Source organism: Dasypus novemcinctus, chromosome 21 (genome assembly GCF_030445035.2).
Source record: "Dasypus novemcinctus isolate mDasNov1 chromosome 21, mDasNov1.1.hap2, whole genome shotgun sequence".
Taxonomy (NCBI): domain Eukaryota; kingdom Metazoa; phylum Chordata; class Mammalia; order Cingulata; family Dasypodidae; genus Dasypus; species Dasypus novemcinctus.
Genome location: NC_080693.1, coordinates 56,094,228 through 56,106,442, shown reverse-complemented (window position 1 = coordinate 56,106,442; position 12,215 = coordinate 56,094,228).

Here is a 12,215-nt window from a genome sequence, read left to right as displayed (position 1 = left end):
AGGCATGACCTAGACCTAAGTTAAAGGTTAACCACCCTCCCCAAAGGTGCGAGAGTGCATAGATGGTATAAACTATAATCTTCTCAAAGCAGTAACCTCCTCTGAGCGTAGTGAAGTCATCATTAGACCCCACGAGCGAGCGCTGTCATGGGACCCCAGCAGGAAGTCTGTTCTCATACCCTATGGAATGTCCTTGTATCCCTTCTATCACAAATGCTCTTAAATTAGATTTTGGAATGCGGGGAGGGGAGGGTCTTTTGGGGATGAGGGCTTCTCCTGTCTGTAAGGCCCAATAAAGCTCACTCCTAAGTACCAGGTGTGTTCTTTGGTCTTACATCCACACCAGCTCACGCCCTTCAAGAGCTGGGTTGTGACACACGTTTCCACAGTGACAGAGGGGAAAGGAGTACTTGCAAACCTAACGTGTCACTCCCTGCCTTAAAACCCGTGAGCCCTTGACAGTTCCTGCCAAACCCCAGCGCCGGGAACTGGCCTGCTGCTCCCTGCACCCACCCCCTTTCACGCCCTGTTCCTCAAGCCCTTTCCTTGGGACTTCCCCTCTTCAGGGGCACTCTTCTTTCCCCACTCCGCCCCATTTGCTGGGCTCACTCATCCTTCGGCTTCAGCGGCGTCTTCCCCAAGGAGGCCTTTCCCAAGCTGCGGTCCAGGCCCCCGCCAGACACTCATGCCTGCAGCCCCTTTTATTACACTGATCACTGCGTAACTACCTGTGCACTTAGTCGGTGCTGTGAATGTATTTGCCAGTATCATCTCATGCGATCCTCATGTGCGGGTCAGTTAACGTTCATTTTAGTGTGGGGAAATCAGAGCTGGCCCAGCGTCACCAACAGGCCAGTGGTGGAGCTGGGGTCCAGCGCTGCAGGTTCGGGGGCTGTCATCCCTCCCGCCCTGAAAGCTCCGTGAGGGTGGAGACCATGTTGATCTTAGTTTTGAATGTACCCTGGCACACAGCAGGCCTTAGTGGTTTGTTGTTGAAGGAAACCAGTCCCCTGCTCTATCTGGGTCACATCATTCAATCTTGACAATAACAGGTCACTCCTGTATCATCCCAGACTTTACTACAAGGAAACTGAGACTCAGAGATCAAAGGACTTGCCCAGGGTCACAGGCCCCACCCTGGGAGGCACTGGATTCAGACCCTGACTCTTTGATGATGTGATTAGCAGCCGTTTCCAACCTTGTTTTCAAATCCCCTGACGGGGTTGGGGAGGGGTGGGCAGACGACTTCCGGTTGCCTGTGGCCTTGCCAGTTCTCACTGCCCAGCTCTGCCTTCCAGGGGTGGGAGAGCCAAAGCTCACGCACTGCGTGCGAAATACCTCTCTGAAATCAGTGTAGGAACTTCTAATCCTCCCTATGCAAAACTTTTCAGGACTTGAGCCCATCTCTCTTTAAACTTTCTCGAAACTTCTACCCTCCTTGTGAGTTGGATGAGCAGCCAGGTGCCCCAGAGGTCAGCCATGCGCCTGCAGAAGGGGACAGGAACGCAGTGGAAAACCCACCCCCAGCCAGTCCTGGTCGAGGCCTCTGCTCAGCCCAGGGGCTGCAGAACTTTCTCTCCTCTGGCATAGGTCTCACCTCAGGACTCAGGTCAGTCAACCTGGCAGAGGGCTTTTTGGGTCAAGTCACCCGAGGTGACAGGGTTCACTCGAGGTCCTGGAGCTCGCCAGCGTGTCTTCACCCTCGCCCAGGGTTTCAGTGTTAGAGCCAAGGAGGCCAGGAATCCAAAAAACGTGGCCTCCTGCTAGCGAATGGGCCTTGTGGTGGGACGAGGGAGGGTGTGAGGGAGGGCAGGTTGGCAGGCACTTAATCCTCCCAGCGCCCCCTGGCGGATGGGCTTTAGATTTGCATTTTTACAAATGACAAAACTGAAGGGAAACTGAGGAAAGCCCTTTGCCCAGAGAGGCGGTGTAGCAAATGGTGTTTAGCCCAGGTTTGCAGGCCTCTACTGCTGTTTGCCTGAGAAGGCAAAGCCTGGGTCCCGGGTGACCTGGCAAGAATGCGGGTGGGCTAGGGCGGAAGAGGCCACCAGGAGAGTGTCTATGTTCAGGCAGTTCTGCAAGATCTGCTGCGCTGGCTCTGGGTCCGAGGCATTGTCCTGGGGAGGAGTCTGGGTGGAATGAGTCCCTTTCTGGGCCCAAGTCTCCTTCCTAGACCGAATGCAGCTTCCCGTGTGCCCAGCATTGCTCTACAGGCCTCAGCTCTCTCCATCCTCACATCAACCTTATGAAATCTTAGTCTCTCCACTTTACAGATGAGAAAAATGAGACAGAGCAGTTATGCACAGACCTAGGAAGTGGCAGAAGGGAGACTTGAACCCAGGGAGTCAGTTGCAGAGGCGCAGCCTTAACCAGAAGGTCACATGACACATACTTGTCCCGCCTCCAGTAAGGGAAGAGGCGGCAAGTGCTATAAGACAAAAAACTTGGAGTGAGGACTGGCTTGGGGGGAAAGGGGAAGGGATTCCTAAGTCAAGCATTTTCACAGATCACACTTTTTGGCCTGGCCGTTGCTGTCTATTATCTCAGCAGATTGCAAGTTCCTTGAGCTGCGTGTTAGCAGAAGAGTCAGTGGGAATTGGGCTACCTGGGTTTGAACTGGTGTGACTTTGGGCCGGGTGCTTCTCATCTAAATCTAACTCATTTTCCCACTCTTTAGAGATTGGGTGGAAGCTTTCAAGATGCCACCAGCTCTTCGGTTTCCCTGCAATTTAATGGCGATCAGGGAGGGAGTCCTGGTGGCTCTTTCCCCAATAACAAATAGCTCCCAAGAGCCCTCCTTTCCAGGCCAGAGCTAAGCCCAGCTTTTCGGGGGAGGGCCAGGGGCCTGCGGAGTCAGCCTGGGGATCTCTGCACCTCCCCTTGGAGGCAGCAGCCTGCGAAGCCCACGTGGTCCAGGCCCCAGGAGGGATGGCGAGAAGCATTTTGAAATACTCTGGCCTGAGTCCCTGGGCTCACCCAAACACGCATAAACCTGTTTCCTCCTCCCCCCACTCCCCACCCCATGGGACTCGGGGCATTTCCCAAAATCCTCCGGATGGGGAAAGGCCCTCATTTTCATTTTCAAACCCTGGGAAATTGGCCCTGCAGGCTCTAGCTTGGGCATACTTGTTTTGTGACTCTGGCCATTGCTAAACTTTTCTGGACTTTGGATTGTCCCTCCATGGAGCCGTCCTGTAAGAATCTAGTAAGAACATAGGTCAAAGCTCAGACCTTCAGAGCTGGGAGCCGTCAGAAGCTGTGGATGGTCTATATTCTCCTGCCTTCCAAGTCACACTACAATACAGCTATCATTTGTTTGTACTTTCATTCATACAACCAATATTAACTGCTGCAGGCACTGGGAGATAAGGAGCTCACTCTCTACAAGGCTGTAGCTTCTCTGTCCAGCTCCTGCTGATCTCTCAGGCCTTACCTGGTATCTTCTTTCAGTACCTTGAACACAAACACACTAAGCATTTTTGTGCCTCAGAGCCTTTGCACACACTGTTACCTCAGCTTTGCGCATGCTTCTTCTCACTCCAAGATGCTGCAGGTTCTTTCCTGCCCTACAGGTCTTACCCAAGAAATGTCATCATCTCCATAGCAGGTCCCACCTGTCATCTCTCATTGCAGGTGTTCTTCACCTTCAAATTCTTTGTAAGACTTTGTAATTCCAAATGCAAGTATTTGTTTGTTTATTCCCTGCCTCTCCCACTAGAATAGAGGTTTCATAAGGGCTGGCTGTGTCAGTCTGATTCATCATTGAATCTGAGATGCTGAAATGTCTGCTGAAGGAGCAAACCCCTTTTCTGCTACCTGGCCACAGTAGGTCAGGGGTAAAACAATTACCTGGGGTCCCCTCTCAGCCAGGAAGTCCTTGCTATCTGACTCAAAGCCCACTCCCTGGGGCATTTCCTCTCATTTGGCTTCTGAGGTACCCTCCTTCTGTGTAACAGCTATTCAGAGACTTGCAATCTGCCACTTCAATTCCTTCCTCTTTGCAAAAGTCACACTAAAGAGATTAAGGTGATTTAGTTCCTGCCTGCCTTGAGTCCGTGCTTACATCTCTAGCCACATCTCTTGTCCCTCCCCCCTCACTTTGTTTGCTCTAGCCACACCAACTTTCAGATTTTCAAATGTGCTACCACAGGCCCTTTGCACATGCTGTAGCCACTGCCCAGACTGCTTCCATGGCCTCGCACTGAGTTCAGGTTCAGCTCACATGTCACTTCCACAGGGAAACTTGTCCCGCCCCCCTCCCCCTAATTCTCCCCATTACATCCCACAACACCCAGTACCACCTCTCCTGGGTGACAGATTAATATCTGTCACCTCCACTAGACTTTCCACTCCCCAAGGACAGGGACCATAGTGTTTTTGCTCCCATGGTATTCCCTGGGCCTAGCACAGACCTACAGCCGCTGCTTAATAAATATTTGTTGCCCGTATGACTTTACAATTCTCCATGTAGCCTCACGGAGGGTGTGGTCTGAGGCCTGGAATGAGACCAAAGCCAGCCGTCACCACCTCGGTTTCCTGTAATCTGGCCATCTGACTATGGATAAGCTAAGAAAGGACAGGGCCTGCAGCACCTGTTTTCAGCACCTAAGCCTGTGAACGATGCCCCAGGCAGGAATCTGCCCATTCCCAAGTGTCACCATAGGTGAGAGTGGAGGCAACGAGGACCGGTCGGTCCAAACATTCAATTCCCCTGACCTAACTCCAGACTCGTCAGGCAAAGCGAGGGTCCCTCGTATTTTTAGTAGACTTTGTACTTACAGAACACGCTTGCTGTAATTAACATTATTTTCCTGGTGAGGAAAATGAGACAAGTCCAAAGTCATACCGCTAGTAAGTGGTGAAGGCAAAATTTGAAGGCTTGTCCTTTGAAGCCAGCCACCTTTCTGGAGACAGCTATACAAAAGGGGAGGGAGTGTTGACCGGTAAAGATTCCAGGATTCTGGCCTTTTTGGGCAGCTGTTTGATTCTTTCATTTGCTCGTTCATTCATTCATGTATTCACCCAGGACACACAAGGCCCTGACTGCCTTCAAGGAGGCCACGGTCCAGGGTGGGCATTTTTTAAATCTAGGGTCTGTGGATTGCCTGAACTTATTATATATACTTTTTTGTGTGTTTATGTACAAATATGCATTTTTCTGGTAAACTTTCAAAGGGCCTTGTGACAGCCCTCTGCTCTTCATATCTCCTACCCTACTCCCCGCCCCCCCGCCAAAAAAAGAAAGGTTAGAACCACTGGTAACCTGTTACTCAGCATAAACAGTCTCCTGCCTGGTAAGGTGCCAGCACGTGACCATCTCTGGTCCAAGTGATAAACCCGGCTCCCGGGCCCACGTGACCCAACCAAGTCACGGCTCACCTGGGACAGCCCCTCAGCCACTGCTCTCAGAACATCAAACACAGGGAAACATGAATGCACGCACCCATGCCAACACCCCCAGTCCTAAAACTGCTCCTGTCCCCAAGGAGACACTGTCACTTTTCCCTCCAGAATTAGTGACGGACAGCGCTGCTCCTGATGGCCACAGTCACTCGGGCCTGCGTGTGTCAGCCACGTGGTGTTTACATCCTCATCTCCTTTACCTCTCACAGCAGGCCTGTGAGTTTAGGAACGTGCTCGAGGTCACCCAGCTGAATTATGAGGGCCCCGCTGGCACAGGTCTGGGGAGCGGTTTGAGGAAAGCCCAATGTGTTTAGGCTTCTTCAGGCTGCCCGCCAGAATCAAAGCGCCAACTGAGCCTTCTGCTAACTTCCCACCTTCATTATTTCACCCTACAAATATTTCTCGAGCGTCTCCGATGTGCCAGGGACGTTGTGGGGATTGTGGCAGCCAGATTCCAAGATGGCCCTAGTGACGCCGGCCTCCTGGTGTCCCACACTGTACCAGATGGCCAGTTTGGCCAGGAGCGTTGGGCAGAAGCACAGGCACGTCACTCCCAATTTTGCGCTATAGAAGGCTGCGGTTCTCCCCTTCGCTGGCGCCCTCGCTCTGGGGGATGCCAGCTGCCACGTGTGAACGGCCCAGTGCAGGCTCCAGCCAAGAGCCAGTGAGGACCTGAGGCCTGCGATGATCATGTGAACTAGCCTGGACGCAGGCTCTCCAGCACCAGTCCCATCCGGAAATGCCTCGAGACCTCCAGAGCTTTCTTGGCCGGCAGAGACTGTGTGAGGTAATAAATGTGTGCTATTTGGGGTCATGTGTTAGGCAGCTGTAGATAACTAGGCCAGGGGTGCTTCAGGAAACAAAACTGACAAACATCCCTGCCCACAGGGTTCTTAAGCTCTAGGGAGGGACAGAAAGTAAACAAAGTAAGTATAAAAACCACAGTGTGTCAGAAGCGGTGAGTGCTATAGAGAAAAGTACCGCAGGGCAGTGGGATGGGGTGGTGGGGGCTCACTTGAAGGAGGGTGTCTGGGAAGGTCTCACTGACCAGGGACATTCCAACAAGGAGCTGGAGGAGGTGGGGGGAAGAGGGTCCAGCAGGGCGAACGGCAAGGGCAAGCCCGAGACGGGAGCCCGGCTGGCTCACGGGTCCAACCTGAGCACGATTTTGTATAATTTGCCACCAGATTTACTGCCCTCGCCGGGCTGGGCTTTGGCCACCTTGGAGCCTCCAGGAGGGGGGAGGCAGGGTACGGAGCCCACTGCACTCTCACTCTCTCCCTAGGAGGCCTGGCCTCATGACCTTGGCTCCAGGGTTCCACTCCCAGGAGTAGGTCTCACGACCCAAGGAGGCTGAAGCAGCCGCAGGGGCTCTGTCTTCCCAGCCCCACTGGGCCAGGTGATTTGGGACAATATTCAAGTGAAACTGCAGGATGAGAGCAATGATGGGAGAGATGCAATCTGGAATCAGAAATACTCAGGTTTCAGAGGTCCTCCAATAACTGATGGGATGATAGGTAGAATGAGCTATGTCCAGGCTGGCTGCCATAGTTGGAGGCTATTCTTTGTAGTTTCCTTCTCTGGAGCAACAAAACACAAAGCGTATCTCTGAATCACTCCAGCAGGTGCCCGAATAAACACTTGGCCTGCCGATGTGGCAGTGCACACCCGCCTACCCTCCTAGTGATGGATTTGCTGCTTGGAAGTGACCCACAGACCTAAGGACCCTCTCTTCCCACACCCTCCTCCCTCTCAACCTGAGAATCTCAGTGACATCCTCAGAGCCCCTGGTAGCTCCCCACCAGTAGGCTCATGGCCAAAGCAACTGTATTTTCCAGATTAAACATCAGGATGGACAGACAGTGGAGCAAGCCTGACATTATATGTAGAGGAAGGTGGGACAGAGCTCTAAGCTTGGGCTTTCCTGGGAAACAGAGGTCACAAAAGAGCCAAATCCCCCAAGAGATCCACACATCCTGCAGGGGCATCATTCATTCATTCACTCAACATATATTTCTTTTTTTTTAATTTTTAAATTTTCTAAATCTATTTCTCTCCCCTTCCCCACCCTACCCCCTATCCCCAGTTGTCTGCTCTCTGTGTCCATTCGCTGTGTGTTCTTCTGTGTCCACTTGTATTCTTGGCGGCACCAGGAATCTGTGTTTCTTTTCCTTGCGTCATCTTGTTGTGTCAGCTCTCCGTGTGTGCGGCGCCACTCCTGGGCAGGCTGAACTTTCTTTTGTGCTGGGCGGCTCTCCTTATGGGGGGAGGGGAAGAGAAATAAATAAAATAAATCTTTGAAAAAAAAAGAAGAGGAGGTGCCCTGAGAAGTGACTTCTAGCTGAACCTGCAGGATGAGTAGGAGTTGGCCCAGTGAAGAGAACAGTGTCCAGGCGGGGGGAAAGGTCCGAGATGAGAGAGGTGGTAGAGAGCGCAGATGGTAGAGGGTCTTGCAAGCTTCATCTCTTGGGCCGTGAGCAGCCCTGGAAGGTTTAGAGTCAGAGCGTGACGCAGTCACATACGCGTCTTAGAAGCATCATTTTGTCGCTGCTGTTGATCCACCCCCTAACTCACATACACAAACAGACTCTCTCGTGCTCTCCATGGCCCTGTGGCCGAGCACGCCCAGCAGGGACCTTTGGGGAGACCAACGCCCAGGCCAACCCGGTCTCCAGGATGGTGGCCGGGTTCCAGACTCCCCTCTTCTCCTCAGCCTCCCTAGCAGACTTCAGGGAGGGTTCCCAGGGCCGCTATTTGGGGCTCTCGTGGGTGAGGGTTCCACATCTGCCCACATTGGGTGGGCCACCCCCAGGATGGAAGGTCATTTGTATCTCTGGGGTGGCAGGGCCTCCTCCCCAAAGCCACGGGCACCCAAGATAACAGGGCAGCCTGGAGCTGTTTACGAAAGCAGCCGAGTGCGGGGCGGGCTGGGCCCGCAGGAACCATTACTGCTGCTACAGATAGCATTTGGGGCGGGGAAGGCTGTCTAAATTACAGCTCCCAGAATAGAGGGGCCGGAGGGAGTGGCGGGATGTCCTACTGAGGAAGCCCTGGCCGCCTGCCAGGCACGTCTGGGCTCCAGTCGCCGCCGCAAGCAGAGGCGAGGTGACCACACGTCCAAAGGCCCACGGGTGCCCGCGGTCAAGGCAGCCGGGCAGCTGCGAGGTGGGGTGAGGCGGAGGCAGGGAGGTTCCTGGGGACTGGGAGAGAACCAGCCCGGCCTGACCTTCTGGAAGGGGCGAGGATGGTGCGGGGAGGGCAGGGCTGGGGGAGGGAGGGGGTGACATCTTGCCTGCCCCCGGAGGAGACCCTCCCTCACAGGCCTCTGGGTATTTCACACACGTGTAAATACTGTAAATAAGAATGGCAGCGCTGAGCAACAGCGCGTGTGTCTTCCGTTCACCCTCACGTCTCCCCGGGTGGAGGTGTTATTAAACCCATTTTATAGGTGAGGAAAACGAGGCAAGGTGAGTTCAGAACCTGCTGAGTACAACTCGTGAGAGGTAAACCCAGGACTCGAATGCAGGTTGGCTGAACACCAAAACCTGGGCTGGGGAAACGGACTTTGGCCCAGTGGTTAGGGCGTCCGTCTACCACATGGGAGGTCCGCGGTTCAAACCCCGGGCCTCCTTGACCCGTGTGGAGCTGGCCCATGCACAGTGCTGATGCGCGCAAGGAGTGCCCTGCCATGCAGGGGTGTCCCCCGCGTGGGGGAGCCCCACGCGCAAGGAGTGCGCCCGTGAGGAGAGCCGCCCAGCGTGAAAAGAAAGTGCAGCCTGCCCAGGAATGGCGCAGCCCACACTTCCCGTGCCGCTGACGACAACAGAAGCGGACAAAGAAACAAGACGCAGCAAATAGACACCAAGAACAGACAACCAGGGGAGGGGGGGGGGGAATTAAATAAATAAATAAATCTTTAAAAACAAAAAAAAAAACAAAAAAAACCTGGGCTGAGTCAGCGAACCTGGTTTGATGCTTTTTTCCTTCTCCAGGCCTCAGTTTCCTCACCCATTGCCTGGCGTTGTAGTAGCTGAAGGAGTCACATGGGGCCAGCACGGCGTGCCGGGAAGGGTCAAGTTGGAGGGCTTGGGTGACCTGTGCTTCGCCCACTGCCAGCCTCCGTTTCCTTACCTGGAAATGGGGGTGGTGACAGGTACTTCACCGCGGTCCTCTGAGAACCCGACGAGAATGTGCACATTCGAAAGTGTGTTGGTGGTTTCGAAGGCAGTTTAGAAATCAGACAGTGCCACATTTCAAACCACGTGGAAACTGATTTCGCTGGGGGAGTTCACGATGCACAGTGTCCCCTAGGACATCGCCGGGTAAAATGAGGAAACAGCACCTTACTTATCCTTTGTAGGCATTCGGGTTTCCTGTAAGGGGTGGTCGAAAAAGCCAGGCTGACCTGCTGACCGGGCACTGTTTCTGGCGCTGCTTGCGGCCGAGGTGCTGTTCTCAGCCTCCCCCGGTTCCCAGCACCAGCTGTGCGCTGGACCCGGGGGCTCCACACGGAGGAGACGGCCGTCCTGAGTGCCCCTTGTCCCCAGGCAGCTGCTGGCTCCGCAGCCCGCAGCCCTGTGAGATGTGTTAACGTGCAAGATCCTCTAATCTGCCCCAGGGGAAGTGCCTCGGTGAACCCCAGAGGCTGGAACTTGCCGATTCATCTTGGGAGCCAAGGACAGGTGAAGGGCACCGAGTCTGGGGACAGGAGGGAGCACCCGCTGGCAGCCTCCCCAGTGCCCCCGTCGGGCATGTTGGCCTCTCCCCCGCCCCCAACGCTGGCTTAGCGCCCTGCGGGGGACAGGGAGCCACCCTTCCACCCGCTCCTCCACGCTCCCCTTCCAGGCTGGGGCTCTTCTCTCCCCAGGATCCTCGTCTACCGGGAGGAGCTTTCTCAACTCGGCACCCGCCACACTCTGATTAGACACCTGCCTGCGCTCTTAGGACTGCTGAAGGCACAGTGAACTCGCCAGGACGCGGCGTCGCTGGCTCCCACCTCCCCGCACAGGCCAAAGGGAGCACCCGCCTCCATCTTAGGGAGGAATCTGGGAGAATCATTCAGAGGGAGGCACTCGTACTTGTTCATCCGATGGATGCTGAGGACCTACTATGTTTGAGCCCGGGACTGTTCTAAGTATCAGGGGCACGGAACATTCTCACATCTAATGGGATGAAGCAACCAACAAGTAATTGTGTAGGATGCTGAAGGCGATGAGTGTCGGAGGTCATGAAGCAGGGAGGGGTACTGGGAGTCCAGGGACAGGGGATTTTATTTTATAAAGGGCAGCTGGAGAAGGCCACATTAGGTGACAGTGAGCAGCGTGAGGGAGAGGAGGGGGCTGTGGGAGGAGCCTTCCAGCAGGGGCACACTGAATGACAAGGTCTCAAGATGGGAGCAGACTTGGTGTGTTCAGAGAGCAGCAAGGAGGCCAGTGTGGAAGGAGCCAGGGGAGAAGGGCTGGTGTTGAGGTTGGGGTGCGGCTGGGTCTGTAGGGGACACGGACAGATCATACGGGTCCTTGGAAGATTGGATCTTTCTCTGAGTAAAGAAAGTCCTTGGAGGGTGCAAGCAGAGGAGCGACACCCTCTGGCTTAGATTTTAGTACTACCACCTGGCTCCTGGCAGAGGCCTGACTGCACTAGGGCCAGGGCCGGAGCAGGGAGATCAGTTAGGAGGCCACTGCAACCATCCAGGCCAAGAGACAACGCGACTTGGACCAGGGTAGCGGCACTGGAGGTGGTGCAAGGTGATCAGCTTCTAAACATATTTTTCAAGATAACTGGATTTGCTGACGAACTGGAATGTGAGATAAGAGGGAAAGAAAGGAAGCAAAGAAGGCTTTCTGACCAGGGCTATTAGAAGGACCAAGTTGCTTGCTGAGAAGTAGGTTGGAAGGATGGAGGTTTTTGCTGCGAAGATCCCAAGTCCTTCAAGCCGGTTAGTTTAGTTAAGCTGGGCTTAAGGGCTCAAGGCCCAACTTGCCACCTCTTTTACTCTGACCACCTCTCAAGAGAGGGTGGCCGAGTTTCCCCTTGAAGGCAGTGTCTCCTGCAAGTCCTTTCCATGCAGCTCCTGGGCTCCCCAGCATCCAGAGAGGACTTATGTGCCTTCCACCTGCCCTTCCCACTCACTTGGCACACAAGAGGAGGAGCTCTGCTTTTAGTTATATCATGTGTGTTTCCAGGTACATTTCATTTGGAAAAAGGATTTGCTGCTAAGGAAACACACACACACACACACGAGTCTGTAAAACATTGGTGTAGTGGAAGTGTCAGGAACTCTGGTTCTAGACCTGGCCGTGACTCTCCTCATCGAGAAAGAGGGACATGTGGAAATACCTTTCCAGCCACAGGATGACAGCTGTCCAGATCTTCAAAGCAGCGTGCCCCAAGTTGAAGGTCGGAGACCTGGGGAGTGGGTACTCTGGGGGATTCTGACTCAGACCAGGTCTTCATAAGCATTACTTTAAAATTTTTTTTCAAAAGGGAATATTTGATTTCTGGGAGATACATAAGAAAGTAATGAGAGTGGTTTACCTTTGGGCAGGGAGGCTGAGTGGGGGAGAGTGAGGACGACTTCTCATGTAGTCTCTTTTGGACTTTAACCACATGCACGAAAAATAATTTTACAGTAGCTTTTGTTTTTAGGAGGCCCTGAGGATTGAACGGGACCTCACACATGCAAAGCAGGTGCTCAACCACTGCGCTCCACACGCTCCACAGAAATAAATTTAAAACAGTTAGAGGACTGCAAGGTATAAAACCAAATACCTCAAATTCAGACTGAAGCTGAACACAGCGAAAGCCACCAG